Genomic DNA, 14,064 nt, shown 5'->3' on the forward strand with positions numbered 1-14,064 from the left:
CATTAAAACAAATACAAGCAAATGTTTATGTATTGATCAATATAAATGTTTTGGGGATAGTTATCTGTGGTCAGAAAAAAAAGACTCGAGGACAGCCAGGTGAGCGGGTTATCCAGACCGTGAATTCTAAGCTAGAGATGTTCCTGGGAACGTTTCCAGTGGCAGCAGAGGCTGCGGCTTACGGGCCAGGAGGGAAGGTTGGCAGATTGTTACCCTGAACATGTAGCAAAGGTACTAAGGAATATTCCTAGTGGATTTCCTCTGCTTTGTCACAATTCTTGGTAATTTCCAAATTTTCCTGGTGTACATGTGATAGTTTGTGGCAGCATGATCGTCGGGCACTGAGGCAGTGAGCTGGCCAGGCGGCAGTTTCCTTGTCTCAGCTCAGTGAAGATGTGTGGCTGGCTAAGTGGCTCAAGGAGGCAGAGTTGTGACATAGCAGGTAGATCTTCCTATGACCCGCATCCCACACGGGCGCTGGTTCGAGTCCTGGCTGCTCCACTTCTGCACTTGGGGCCCTGCGCCCATGTGGGGAGACCCCAGAAGAAGCTCCTGGCTCTGCCTTCATCCTGGCCCAAGCTGGCTGTTGGGAGTATTTGGGGGGTGAACCAGCAGATGGAAAATTCTTTCGAACTCCTTACCCCATCTGTCTTTCAAATAAGTAAGTAAATAAATCTTGAGGATAATTTCTCAGCCTTTTGGCTAAGATCAAGTATAGTGTCTGTTTTCAAATTAATCTTTAAATAGGAATGGCTTAAGAATGGAACCTGGTCCAAGGCGCATCTCTGGGTGTATGCCCTTCGCCTTTTCTGGGTCACGTGAAGGGGTCGAGGAGGATGCTTTTCTGGCAGAAGCAGTTTCCAGCATGTCTTTGGAATCACCCAGGTCATTTAGCGCGCGCGCGCGCGCGAGCGTGTGTGTGTGTGTGTGTGTGTGTGTGTGTGTGTGTGTGTGTGGCCCCTGCCACATCCCAGGTGTGTGTGTGTGTGTGTGTGTGTGTGTGTGTGTGGCCCCTGCCACATCCCAGGTGTTTCCGGAATCCAGGCTAGAATTCACAAGGCTGACAGAGTGCCCTGTTTGTGTTACATGCTGGCTGGGAGAATACACAAGCCACAACTGTTGAGTTACACGTGCTCTGAAGGAATCAAAATCACTCTGTGGGACTGTACTGGGGTCGTGGGGCTGGCCAGTGGAAGAACTGTCCGGGTTCCGAGGCGCCTGGGCCCTGTGCTCCACTGAGAGGCTGCAGCGCAGGAACAAGGGCAAGGACGGGACAGGCCCGAGTCCCTCCTTCCAGCCTCGCTCTGTGGGAAGCTCCAGGTGGGAGCTGACGCCAGGAGCTTCATCCGGATCTCCCATGTGAGAGTAGCAGCCCAAGCACTTGGCCCATCTTATGCTGCTACCCCAGGCCATTAGCAGGAAGCTGGGTTCAAAGTGGAGCAGCTGGCATTGCAGGTGGCACTTAACCTGCTCTGCTACAATGCCAGCTCCTGCTATCTGCTTATAAGGTGCTCCTTTCCCTTCCTTTATGTCTCTAAGATTTATTCATTTTTACTGGAAAGATTTACAAAGAGGAGAGCGAGAAAGATCTTCTGTCCACTGGTTCACTACCCAAGTGGCTGCAACAGCCGGGAGCTGAGCCCTTCCAAAGCCAGGAGCCAGGAGTTTCTTCTGGGTCTCCCGCATGGGTGCAGGGTCCCAAGGCTTTGGACCGTCCTTTACTGCTTTCCCAAGTGGGAAGCTGGAAGGGAAGTAGAACAGCCGGGACACAAACTGGTGCTCACATGGGATCCCGGTGAGTACAAGGCAAAGACTTTAGCCACTAGGCTACTGCACTGGGCCCCACGTGTCTACCCTGTAGATGCTGGAGCTCCTCAGAGCCCCATTCTTGTCCTCACTTCCTTGGACACGGGATCTGACGGTGAGTTCATCAACTCCTGTGGCTGTAACTCCTGCAGTCCCATCTGGGCCGTCCGGATCTCCACCCCAGGCTGTGGGTTCCTGGCACTCTCCCTGTGCCTTCGACACTCACGCTTGCTCCCCAGGCGCTTGGCAAACTCAAGGGAGCAAGTTCTTTCCAAAAATCCCCTCCTCTCACTCTTGGAAATGTGGGGAGGCAGTGGCTGTGGGTCTGGTCTCTGCTCCTTGTTCTTCAAGGCATAGGTGCCTTCTGGAGCGCGCGGCGTCAGCGTGGCTCACAGCAGCCCTCGGCTGGTTTTGGTTAGGAGCTCACAGTCTTTCTGGGGCTCCTGGGAGAGTGTTGTGCTTATTTTTTTATTTCCCCGCCCTCCCCTTTTCAGCTGCTGCCCACTGAAATCATAGTCCCTGGATCTGGCATGGCGTTGTGGATCTGTCCGTCCCCACCCCTGCCCGGGTGCGTGGCGTACCGATGTGGGAGGCCTGTCCGGTGAACCGAGTACGTGTTGGAATCGAGGGCGAAGAGGAGCGTGGGAGTGGAGGTCAGATGCTGAACTCTGTCCCAGCTGGAGGCAGTGAGCTGCAGGGCTTGGCCCAGGGGCCTTCCGCTCCCGAGGGGACGTGTGCCAAGACAGGAGCACACGCAGTGCGGCTGGTCCTCCCGAGGGCTTGGCGGGTGGGCAGAGTGTGCAGGACACCCCGGGCTCCAGGGCCACGTGAGGGTGGGCGGACACCCGCTGCTCCACTCCCAGCCCAGAAGGGGGTCGTATGATGATGACCAGGTGGAGGAGCAGTGGGCTTGGAGACCCCAGCACTCACAGGCTCACGGTAGAGGGCTCCTGGTACCTCAGTTGGTGCAGGCCACAAGAATGACGAAGCCAGCTGGGAGTACATCAGATTGGAAGCTTCTGTTCAGCTCAGGAAACCAGGCAGTGCAGTGAAGAGCTTCCAGCGGGATGAGAGAACATAGTTGCAAGCCACTGACTTTAACAGGTGTTTATATGGAGAATGTATCAGGAAGCCAAGCAACAGACCCCCCCTCCCTCCCGCCAAAAAACCCAGCGATCTGGTTTAGAAATGGGTAAAGGCATGCATAGACTGTTCTTGAAAAATGAACTATCAGTGGCCAAAAAGTGTATAAAAATACTGTCACGAGCCATCAGAAAAATGGAAATAAAAGCCGTCGCGGGATATAACCTCAGCCCTGCTAGAGCTGCTGTTCGGAAAAGGAGAGTGAAAATCGTTGGCGAGGAGAGGCCTGGCTTCTCATGCTGGCCCAGCCTTGGCTGCAGAAGGCGTTTGAGGGCGGAGCGAGGTGCATGCATGTGCCTTCTCTCTCCCTGTCTGCCTCTCCCACCCTGTCTCACGCTTTGCTTTCCTAGTAGCAAAAAATAAACACTAAGTAACTGGAAGAGGGCCTGGTGCAGTAGCCTCAAGGCTAAAATCCTCGCCTTGCAAACACCTGGATCCCATATGGGTGCTGGGTTGGTATCCATAGGCTGCTCTACTTCCTTTCCTGCTCCCTGTTTGTGGGCTGGGAAAGCAGTCGAGCACGACCCAAAGCCGTGGGACCCTGTACCTGTGTGGGAGACCCGGATGAAGCTCCTGGCTCCTGGCTTCAGATCAGTTCAGCTCTGGCCATTGTGGCCACTTGGGGAATGAGCCAGCGCATGGAAGACCTTTCTCGCTCTCCTCCCTGTAAATCTGACTTTCCAATAAAAATAGAAATCTTTTAAGAAAAGAAAGTTGCCCTTCTGAATTTTTAGTTAATCGTGAAAACGTAAAGAAGTTGCCAATCACACTTTTGACAGTGTTTGCTGATGGAAGCAGGAGCACGGCGGGGCCTTCTCGGCCTTCGACCCCACGCGCCTGTGGCTTGCTGGCCATTGATAGGACACCACGTCCACCTTTTCCTGGAATCCTTCTTGAAAACCTCCATCTCTCTGCTGGAGGGTTCCATCTTTAACATCTTGAATAAACCTTGCTTTGTACACTGAAATTGTCTTCAGGAAGATTCCTCTTTTGCATGAGACAAAAACGGCTTTTTGTTTTGTTTTGTTTTACGTGAAATTCCCCGCTCTGGCCTCAGTCTGCTCCGTCTTGGCGCTGTGGTCATCTGGGGAGTGAACCAGGACGTGGGATTTCTGTCTGCCTGGGAAATACATAAAAATTAGATAAACGCAAAGGTGTCAACAACCGGTTATCTGTGCAGATGATTTAGGAGTGTTGGAATGCATCACCTGCCAGTTCACGTGAGGCTGGGACCGGGCCAGGCCAGCCAGGCTGCAGTGCCTGCAGGTGAACGGGGATGGGCCATCTCAGACTGCGCCACAGCACCTGGTTATGTGTAAGACCTGGAGCTGGAAATGGGCCTGGTGGGGGAAATTCAGGGACACCCCTGCTGGGCCGCTGCTTCCTCTTGTGAACATGAGAACTGGGACTGGGGTGGGCCAGGCTGCACACCCACTTGCATGAGAGCCAGAATGGGTGTAGGTTGGCTATAGTACCAGCTGGCAAGTGGCAGGACTTGGTACGAGTCATGTTAGGCTGGACCAAAGTAATCTCTGGCAGGTGCAAGATCTGAGGCTGGGAACCTGCCTGGTGGGGGAACTATGGGCACTCCTGGGCTGGGCTTGTCTTCCCCTGGTGAGCCCGAGAGCCAGGGCTAGGGAATGGGCCACGTTGGTCAAGGCAGCAGCACCCATCAACATACGTGTGGACCAGGTGTTAAAGTGTGTTGGCCCATGGGTCCTGCCAGATGGGATGCAGGACAGACTGGGTCAGGCCACAACACAGATTGGCACACCCAAAAATCAGGTCTGAGGGCAGGTCTGATGGGAGTGGTTACTGTGGGTTGCCCCGATTGGGTTGTGGCACCTGCTGGCATGCGTGAAGACCAGGCTTATGGTTGGCTGGACTGACTGCAGCACCCATGAGTTTGTGTGAGATGGGGCTGGAGTGGAACTGAGCAGGCAGCTGCACCCACCAGTGTGCGCTGACTGGGGCAGGTGACAGAGCAAACCTGACCCTGCACTCCCTGGCACATCCAGAGTCAGGTCTGTGTTTACCCAGGCAAGGTTTCGTGGGGGACAATCCCAACCAGATGGCTGGACTCAAACCCTGGCCACAGGGAGAAAATACAGTATGAATGTGATAATATGTTTTTATTAAAGAACACAAATATTTAATTAATATTGTATTATCATATCCACCCTCATTCACATGTATTCATTTTAGTTGTTTCCTGTCAAGGTATATTGTTTTTAATTAATCTTTTGTAATTCAGAGAAAGCCACCATTTTCATTTGAAAAGTCATTTTCCAAGCATACAGTTGTAATTTAAAGATTCAGTCCTGAAAACTCTGAGCAAACCAGTGGGCATTAAGGCTGTAGCTTCGCTTTTCAATTAGTAGCATATTTTTTTCCTCCTTTCTAAAGGGTCTATTTATTTGAAAGGCAGAATCACAAAGAGGAAAAGACATGAGCAGAGAATGGAAGAGAAAGAGGGAGGAAGAGAGAGGAGAGAGAGAGCCTTCATTCTCTGGTTCACTCTGGCTGCATCTGGGGCGGAGCTGAGCGGGCTCAGGGACTCCACTCCGGGCTCTTGCCTGGGTGGTGGGAATCCAGGTAATTTGGGTCATCGTCTGCTGCCTCCCACCTCCCACTGCATTAGCAGGAAGCAGGCAGTAGCTAGAGGCACTTGAACCAGACACTCCAGTCTGAGCCAGGACCTGCTGCAAGCCATGGCCTGGGAAGTATTTCTTAAAGGGCTAGTGCACTTGAAGCATTCTGAGTTTGATGTATTAGCTATTTCACGCTGCAGAAAAATCACGTCCAGAACAGAATGGCTTAGGTGAGCCCAAGGATGGACTGGCTTTTACGATCTGGGCTGGCCCATCTGGACGGGTCTTCCTCTGCTCACCTAATGTACACACGGCTGCCCCGGAGGGCCCTGACTGCTCAGTCAGAGCTGGGAGAGCTATTTTTTTTTTTTAAAGATTTATTTATTTTTATTAGAAAGACAGATTCATTGAGAGAAGGAGAGACAGAGAAAGCTCTTCCACCTGCTGGTTCACTCCCCAAATGACTGCAACAGCCACAGCTGAGCCGATCCAAAGCCAAGAGCCAGGAGCTTCTTCCAGGTCTCCCATCCGGGTGCAGGGTCCTAAGCTTTGAGCCATTCTCCACTGCTTTCCCAGGCCACAGGCAGGGAATGGAGCAGGAAGTGGCGCAGCCAGGATACAAACTGGCACCCATATGGGATCCTGGTGCAAGTAAGTTGAAGACGTTGTTACTAGGCTACCGTGCCAGGCCCTGTCCATATCACTTTTATCCTCAGCAAGCACTTGTGCCTCTGTTCTAAGTGCTTGTCAAGTGGACACTTCCACCGTTCTGGAAATCCTTTCCCCCCGATTCTTCCAGCGTAAATGAATCTACAATTTCCCAAAGAAAGCAGTTCTGTCTCAAGTCGAGTTACTATACCTGTCTCACTTCATATAGTTTTGGAATAAAGAAACATTCCAAAGGCTTAAATTGTCCTCAAAGTTTGGTTAGCAGAGGCCTCATCAGTTTAAAAAGTCTTACCTGATGCACTCAGCTAACGACCACGGCCCCACTGTTCCGAATCTTGGAGTTAGAAGCAGTCAGTTGGCCTCCAGCAAGCTAGCGCTCCCTCTCCTGGCCCTACTTGGAACTGCACCATCCACTTGGCCCTCCCTAGTCCGTTCATGCCACCCTTCTCATTTTCATTTAAAAACTTTTACTTCTTAAATATCTTTCTTCACTCAGAAGGCAGAGTGGCAGAAAGAAAGATATAAAAAAGACGACATAGATAGACCCCTTTCTCCTTCCCAGCGTTTCTATTTATCTACATTCTTCCATCTGCTGATTTACCCCTCAAATGCCTACGTGCGCTGGGGCCTGGCCAGGTAGAAGCCAGGAGCTGGAAAGTCTACCCTGGTCGCCCACGTGGCACGAACTCCAGCCACGTGGTAGGAACTTGGGCCATCATCTGCTGCCTCCCAGGTGCATTGTCGGGCAGCTGGATCGAAGTGGAGGCAGCACTGGCGCCGGGCACTCTATATGGAATACACGTGGCTTCATCTGAGGTGCCACAGGCCAGCGCGAGCCTCCAGGGAAGCACCCGAAACATTGATTGGTGTATCACGCACATGTGTGTACACACCCACAGCCCCCAGCCTCCATCTGATGGCTTATGACCCTAATGCATGATCTTTAAAAAAAGATTTATTTATTTTTATTGGAAAGTCAGATACACAGAGTGAAGGAGAGACAGAGAGGAAGGTCTTCCATCCGTTGGTTCACTCCCCAAGCGGCCGCAATGGTTAGTGGCTTCTTTCGGTCTCCCACGTGGGTGCAGGGTCCCAAGGCTTTGGCTGGCCTTGACTGCTTTCCCAGGCCACAAGCAGGGAGCTGGATGGGGAGTGGGGCAGCCAGGATGTGAACCAGTGCCTGGGAGGGCGTACAAGGTGAGGATATTATCCACTAGGCTACCGCGCAGGGCCCACTTATTTACTTACTTCTTTAGGGTAAGTGAGCTGAGGGAACTCAATGTCTTTCAACAAATGATCCAGCCATAGAAGATGAAAACCTGCATAAACTCCAGGGAGAGAAAGACAAAAACTACGGGAGTCCAAACGCCGGATGCAGCCAAGCCTCTACCAGAGGGCACCCAGCAGCAGAGGGCACCCAGCAGCAGAGGGCACCCAGCAGCAGCAGAGGGCACCCAGCAGCAGAGGGCACCCAGCAGCAGAGGGCACCCAGCAGCAGAGGGCACCCAGCAGCAGCAGAGGGCACCCAGCAGCAGAGGGCACCCAGCAGCAGAGGGCACCAAGTGACCTTAGTAGCAGCCAGCAGGTCTGTCCCTAACCTCTCTGCTAGCGTCCTTCCACAAATGGGTCCAACAGTTGGAGCTGAGCCTGCCAGAAGCTAGGAGCCGGGTGCCTCCTCTGGGTTTCCTATGGGGGTACTGAGCCATCCTCCGCTGTTCTCCCAGGCACACCAGCAGGGAGCTGGATCAGAAGCAGAGCAGCCAGGATTTGAGTAGGTGCCCATATGGGATGCTGGCATGGCAGGCAGAGACCTAACTCATTACACCACAACGCTGAGCCCAGCAAGTGTTTTAGCCGTCAGCCCCTCAGTGCTCCGTGCAGCCAGTGGGATGTGGTTTGATAAAGATAAAATGCAGAACATTGATTTCAGTTTAGGCTAGGCGGTGTTATATATTAACCTCTAATGAAATATCGATGTATGCTTACTGATACCTAATGGAGTGTTAAAACTGTAGGGAAATACACAAAGTACTAAAAAAAAAAAAAAAGCTATTATTTTTAGTGAAATAAGCCAGTTCCCAATGACAAATGTTTTCCATGATTTGTGGTAATTAAATACAGGTGCTGGGTGAGGCGTCCCGTGATTGAAGAAGCTGAGGTTATGGGCTGCAACCCCGTAAGGGCGAGTGAGTTACGACAGCTTTGGGGGAAAGCCGTGATGTGCTGAGTTAATTAGTATCACCCCCCAGATTCATCCCAGTTCAGAACTTCAGAATGTGGCCTGGCTGGGAAACGCATCTCTGTCGGTGTATTGCCATTATAATGAGGTCATAATGGACCAGGTGGCTCCTGGTCCCACAGGTGTTCTTATTAGCAGAGGGAACTTGACACGTTCAGAGAGAGATACATCGGATCTTGCAAGGGACACCTCAGGGGGACAGCGGCACGTGGCGAAAGAGGTGGGAACCGGAGGGTCGTGGCTGCAAACCGAGTGTGGCTCTCTGGCAGGATAAGATGGCGAGAGGAGAGAAAATCCCCAGGCATCCCGCGGGACCCCGACTTTGCTGGCACGGATGTGGTAGCAATGTAAACTTGTTCTTTTGGAAAGGGCTTCCATGAGTCTAAGTGCCCTTACAGTGCGGGTGAGGCTGCAGCCCGCATCGCTGGATTTCCTTGGGGCACTTCTGCCCGAAGCGGACCCAGGACCTCTCAGAAATATAGAATCAAGGACTCAAGGTCAGTGTCATGGTGGTGCTTGGGCAAGTGCAAGTTCTTCCTTCGGTGTCCAGACTGTGGAGAAGATGTGTCTCGTATTCAAGCAGGTGCCGTGTTTCTTTCCTTCCATCCCGTGTGACCGGAGAGACAATTTAAGATGCTCCAGGGGGATCATATTTCAGACACGTTCGCACGGGTGACACTGGCCCTGAAGAAAAGGGTCATGAGTCTCTCCTTCATAAAAACGCCCTTTCTGCGGCTTGGCTTCACACAGAATATTGAGAAGAAAAAAATTGAGCACCAAGCGCTGTGCTCTGAGCCCTCATTGGCTGGGGCTTCTGAACACGTGACTGGTCGGTAGCGAAGCACCTGTTACTCAGTGGTCTCAGGCCTCGCCTAGCAGGGGCAGTCAAGCCGGAACCCCAGAGACTCACAAAGTGCCATTGTGCCTGCGGCGGTGACTTCATCCGCAGCGCCCACCGCGTGAGTAAGCAGGATCTCCTGGGTCCTTTCTTAACTCAAGACATGCTTTTGTCCGCGACCCCTTCAGATCCTGCCCCTGGGATCATCCTTGTGACTGGCATCCTTGGTTTCATCCTGGGACCTTGCATCTTCTTTTTTCTCTCTTTCCTGCTGATCCATTACTGCAGAAAGAGAGAGCATCAAGGTAGGCTCTAATAAGTAAAAGGGTCTGGGATGGGGAGAGCTTGTGGACGATGGGGAACGAAGAGCCCGCTGTGGTGTGAGATATGGAATCTGTGCCCTGTCTGTACTCCATTTTCTGGAAAATGACACCCATGTTTCTCTGAACTCTAAGCCTCGGTGACTCTGTGTTACAAGTGCCAAGGAAGGGCCCAGCACAGTAGCCTAGTGGCTAAAGTTTTTGCCTTGCATTTGCTGGGATTCCATATGAACACTGGTTCATGTCCCAGCTGCTCCACTGCCCTTCCAGCTCCCTGCTTGTGTCCTGGGAAAGCAGTAGAAAATGGCCCCAAAGCCTTGGGACCCTGCACCCATGTGGGAGACAAGGAGGAAGTTCCTGGCTTCAGATCAGTTCAGCTCTAGCTATTGTGGCCGCTTGGGGAATGAACCAGCAGATGGAAGCTCTTTCTCTCTGTCTCTCCTTCTCTCTGAAGATGTGAATTTCCAATAAAAATTTAAAAATACCTTTTTTAAAAAAGGAAGTGCCAAAGAAATTCAGTATCATATATACAGCAGTAAGTTCAAGGTTAGGGAAGGGGACAGAGAAATTAGATGAAGAATATAAAAATATAAAAAAAAATTTAAAACTATAAAAACAGGCAGCAGTTCTGGTGAGTGGAGTGTTTCTCATGCAGTCATTGTGTCAGTCTTGATAGAGGTTTCATCTGAGTGAGGACGTCGGTGCGGGCTGCGCAGCCGGCAGCAGGTGCATGTCTCTACCCTCCACTGTGTGTTCTTGCAGTCCTAAAGCATTGTTTGAGGTACTTCGCAGCAGTGCTGTGCCTCTCCCAGGTCCTTCTTCAGAGCCACAGCTTCTCCAGCTCTGCAGGTGCCAGCCGGCCAATTCCCTGCTGACCCCAAGTCTTCTACCTCGGAGTGCAAATGCCTCAAGGCCAAGTTTGTGTTTTGAACACTTACCTAGTTTCCACTTGTGTGCACCAGTAATTGGGATGTTTCTGGCCTGTCAGATAATTCCAGCTGCCTCTGTGCGCAGAGGGGAAAGACAGAGCGGTTTTGCAGATGTCCTGGCCGGTGGGGGAACAGCTCTAAGCACTGGGGCTACTTGGGGAGTGAACCGGAAGATGGAAGAGCTCTGTCAGCTCTCCACACCTCTGTCTTTCAAGCCTTAGGAGACGTGTTTGGTTAACATGGAACACTTGCACATTTTTATGAGGTACAGCACAGCAGCTCAGCACATACACAGTGTGCACTGCTCCACCAAGGCAGCCCGTCTCCTTATTCGGGGCCTGTCAACGCTTCCCTGACTGTGTACAACACCCGTGTTCCATGTTCACTGCAGCACAAGACAACACTGACAGCCTGGGGCATCCATCAATGGATGAATGCATACACTCTATTTTTTTTATGATTTATTTATTTTTATCGGAAAGGTAGATTTAATACGAGAGGGAGGGGAGACAGATGGATAGAGATTTTCCATGCACTGGATCACTCCCCACATGGCTGGATTGGCTGGAACTGAGCTGATCTGAAGATAGGAACTTCTTCCAGGTCTCCCATCTGGTTGCAGGGGCTCAACGTGGGACATTCTGCACTGCTTCCTTAGACCATAAACAGGGAGTAGGATTGAAGTGGAGCAGCTGGTGCCCATATGGGATACCGACACTGCAAAACAAGAAATTATCTTGTTAAGCCACTGAGCCAGCCCTAGTAAGCTCTATTTTACCTCGACACCTTTCTTGACTGCTCTGTGACCCCAGAAAGGATCTGAATTGTCTGTGTTCTTGAATTGCAGGTATGGGTTTATACAAAGATCGTGCGATCCTATTTTCTAAACAAAGGCAACTAGTGTAACAGAATTGTTATAAAGGACAATTGAGGAATGTAATATCATGGGAAGATTTAGTTTGGTGAACATTTTGATGCTTTGTGGGAAAAATTCCTCAATTGTTCAGAATGTCTTTGGTTAGAGACGTGCGATTGTGCATTCCTGAAGAGATTATAGGAATTTTATAGTCAAACACTGATGTACATATAACAAAGTGGATGATATGGGTCTCCCTCGTGGGTACAGGGGCCCAAGGACTCGAGCCATCATCCACCGACTTCCCAGGTCATAAGCAGAGGGCTGGATGGGAAATGGATTAGCTGGAATACAAACCAGCACTCACACGGGGTGCAGACGCCACAGGGCAGAGGATTAGCTTGTTGTGTCAGGATACTCACAGTTCTTTTCTTGTCTCTGGGCATGATTATAATGAGGCACTGAGTTTCATGTTTCTGGTTTTTTTTTTTCTTATTCAGCAGAGAAAAATTTGGAAGAGGAGAGAACCCTGCGTGAAGAAGTGGAGTTTGAAAGTAAAGATGTTGAGATTACAAACACTGCATTTGCCTTGGAGGAATCAATATGCCTGTACTGAAACTGTGGTCACATTTTTGATCCAGACTAGAGGTTCAGGAATGATCATTCTTGTCCAGACAGGATAATTCTGACTTGTGTTCCATTTTTATATAAGTAGTCCAATAATAAATGCTTTGTTCCTTCCACACTGGTTCTGCGTGATTGAGGAATCATGAACAATGAAAAGCTTTTATGGCACTTGGGTCCAGCCCACTTTAACTCAGACACAGCTTTCCTTCTCCTGGGTATATCGTAGTTGAGTGACTTGAGGAAAGATGAGCGGGATTTTGAGGTCAGCTCTGGAAACGCCACACCTAGGAAGCCCTCTCCAACAGCTCAGAGAAAGAATGGAGGAAGTGAAACAGAGAACCCAAGACCATATCCATAAATATTTTATTCTGAGTACAGATTGGGCTTTCAGTTCTTTCCTAAGATGCACAGCTGGTCTTTCAGGCTTGATTAACACACTGCTAATAAATACATACATAAATACCACAAAATCTAAACAGCTGATTTTCAAAAGAACAATACACATGGATAATGCTATATGCCCTAATTCTCAGTATTATCAATCATCAGAAAGACAAGAACCAAAATCACAATCCCAGCTGATTCCTGAATTGATTCCAAAAAGACAAAAGATAACAAATGCTGCCAAGGTTGGAGAAGAGGAAACACATGCATACTGTTAATAAGGGTGTAAGTGAGTACAACTACGCACAAAACAGCGGTAGGTTCCTTAACCAATGAAAGTAGAAGTCCTCTATGGCCCTGTAATCTTATTGCTGTATATATACACACATATCCAAGGAAAACAAAACAAGTGCACCACCTAGCTATTCACACTCCATGCATATTTCAGTACTATTCACTATAATCAAGAAACAGGAACAATCTAGATCTTAATCAACTGCTGAATGGAGAAGAAAAATGTGGTACATACACACACACACAAAGGCAAAATGCTCACACATAAAAAAAAGATGAAGTTTTGCCATTTGTGCCCGTACGGATGGACCTGGTGATCATTATGTTAAGTGAAATAAGCCAGGCAGAAAAGACAAGTACCACATGATCTGAGACATGTATAATCTTAAAAAGCTGATCTCACCTAAGCAGAGACTAGAATGGTGGTTGCCAGAGCTAGGGAAAGTGGTAGAGAAGGGAAGTCAGGGAAAGGTTGAGTAAGAGGCAGTGAATCGAGAGGCGGTTGTGGTTTGGCTCTTGTGGCAGCCAGATGGGAGCTTGGGTTTGTACGAAGAGTTTAGGAGGTGAACACAGGCTGAGACCTGCCAATACAGCTTAGTAGTTTGACCCATTGAAGAGCCGAGAAAGAGCTGTAGGGGAACCTTAATACCCCATTAACATCCTTGGAAAGATTAATGAGACAAAATTCAGCAAAGAAACAATAGAACTCAGCCAAACTCTAGAGCAAATGGACTTAGTTGATATCCACCAAACTTTTCATTCTACAGATATTACACTTTTTTTTATCAGTACATGGAATCTTTTCCAGAATTGACCGTGATATAGGCAACAAAACAAGCCTCAGCAAATTAAAAATAAAAAACCAAAATTATACCATGCATCTTCTCAGAGTGAAGCTAGAGACCAAAAGTTGAAACATCCAAGAATATTTGCAAACACAGAGATTGACTACTATGATAGTAGATGAGCAATGGATAAGAAAGGAAACATGGGTAATAAAAATAAAAGTAGCTACAGCTGATTACCTCAAGTGAAGGAGCTTCTGGACAGCCGAGAAAACAAACAATCCAGAAAGTGAAGAGAAATTCTGAGCTATAGGAAAATATATTTGCAAACAGTGTATCTGTTTGGATTACTATCTAAAAAAGTAAGGGAAGAGCAAACTTACTACTAAGATGGTTATTCTTTAAACCAAATTAGGGAAAAACAGTATATGCAAACATAAGGTAGCAAATGGAAAGGCATTATTATTATGTTTAGGAAATACTGGAAAAATCAGAGAAACTCTTACTCAAGATCAAGAACTTAAGACAAGTTCATTCATTTCTTTATTTAATGCCCTTAAACATCTTATATGCAATAGTTCAC

At 49.2% G+C, this 14,064-nt stretch overlaps 1 pseudogene; it reads left to right on the forward strand.

Annotated features, from left to right (window-relative positions):
• Window positions 1-682: 682 nt before the first annotated feature.
• Window positions 683-807, forward strand: LOC121155612 (annotated as a pseudogene).
• Window positions 808-14,064: the final 13,257 nt, after the last annotated feature.

This window comes from Ochotona curzoniae, unplaced genomic scaffold, assembly GCF_017591425.1.
Source record: "Ochotona curzoniae isolate NIBS_2020 unplaced genomic scaffold, NIBS_Ocur_1.0 contig_2927, whole genome shotgun sequence".
Taxonomy (NCBI): Eukaryota; Metazoa; Chordata; class Mammalia; order Lagomorpha; family Ochotonidae; genus Ochotona; species Ochotona curzoniae.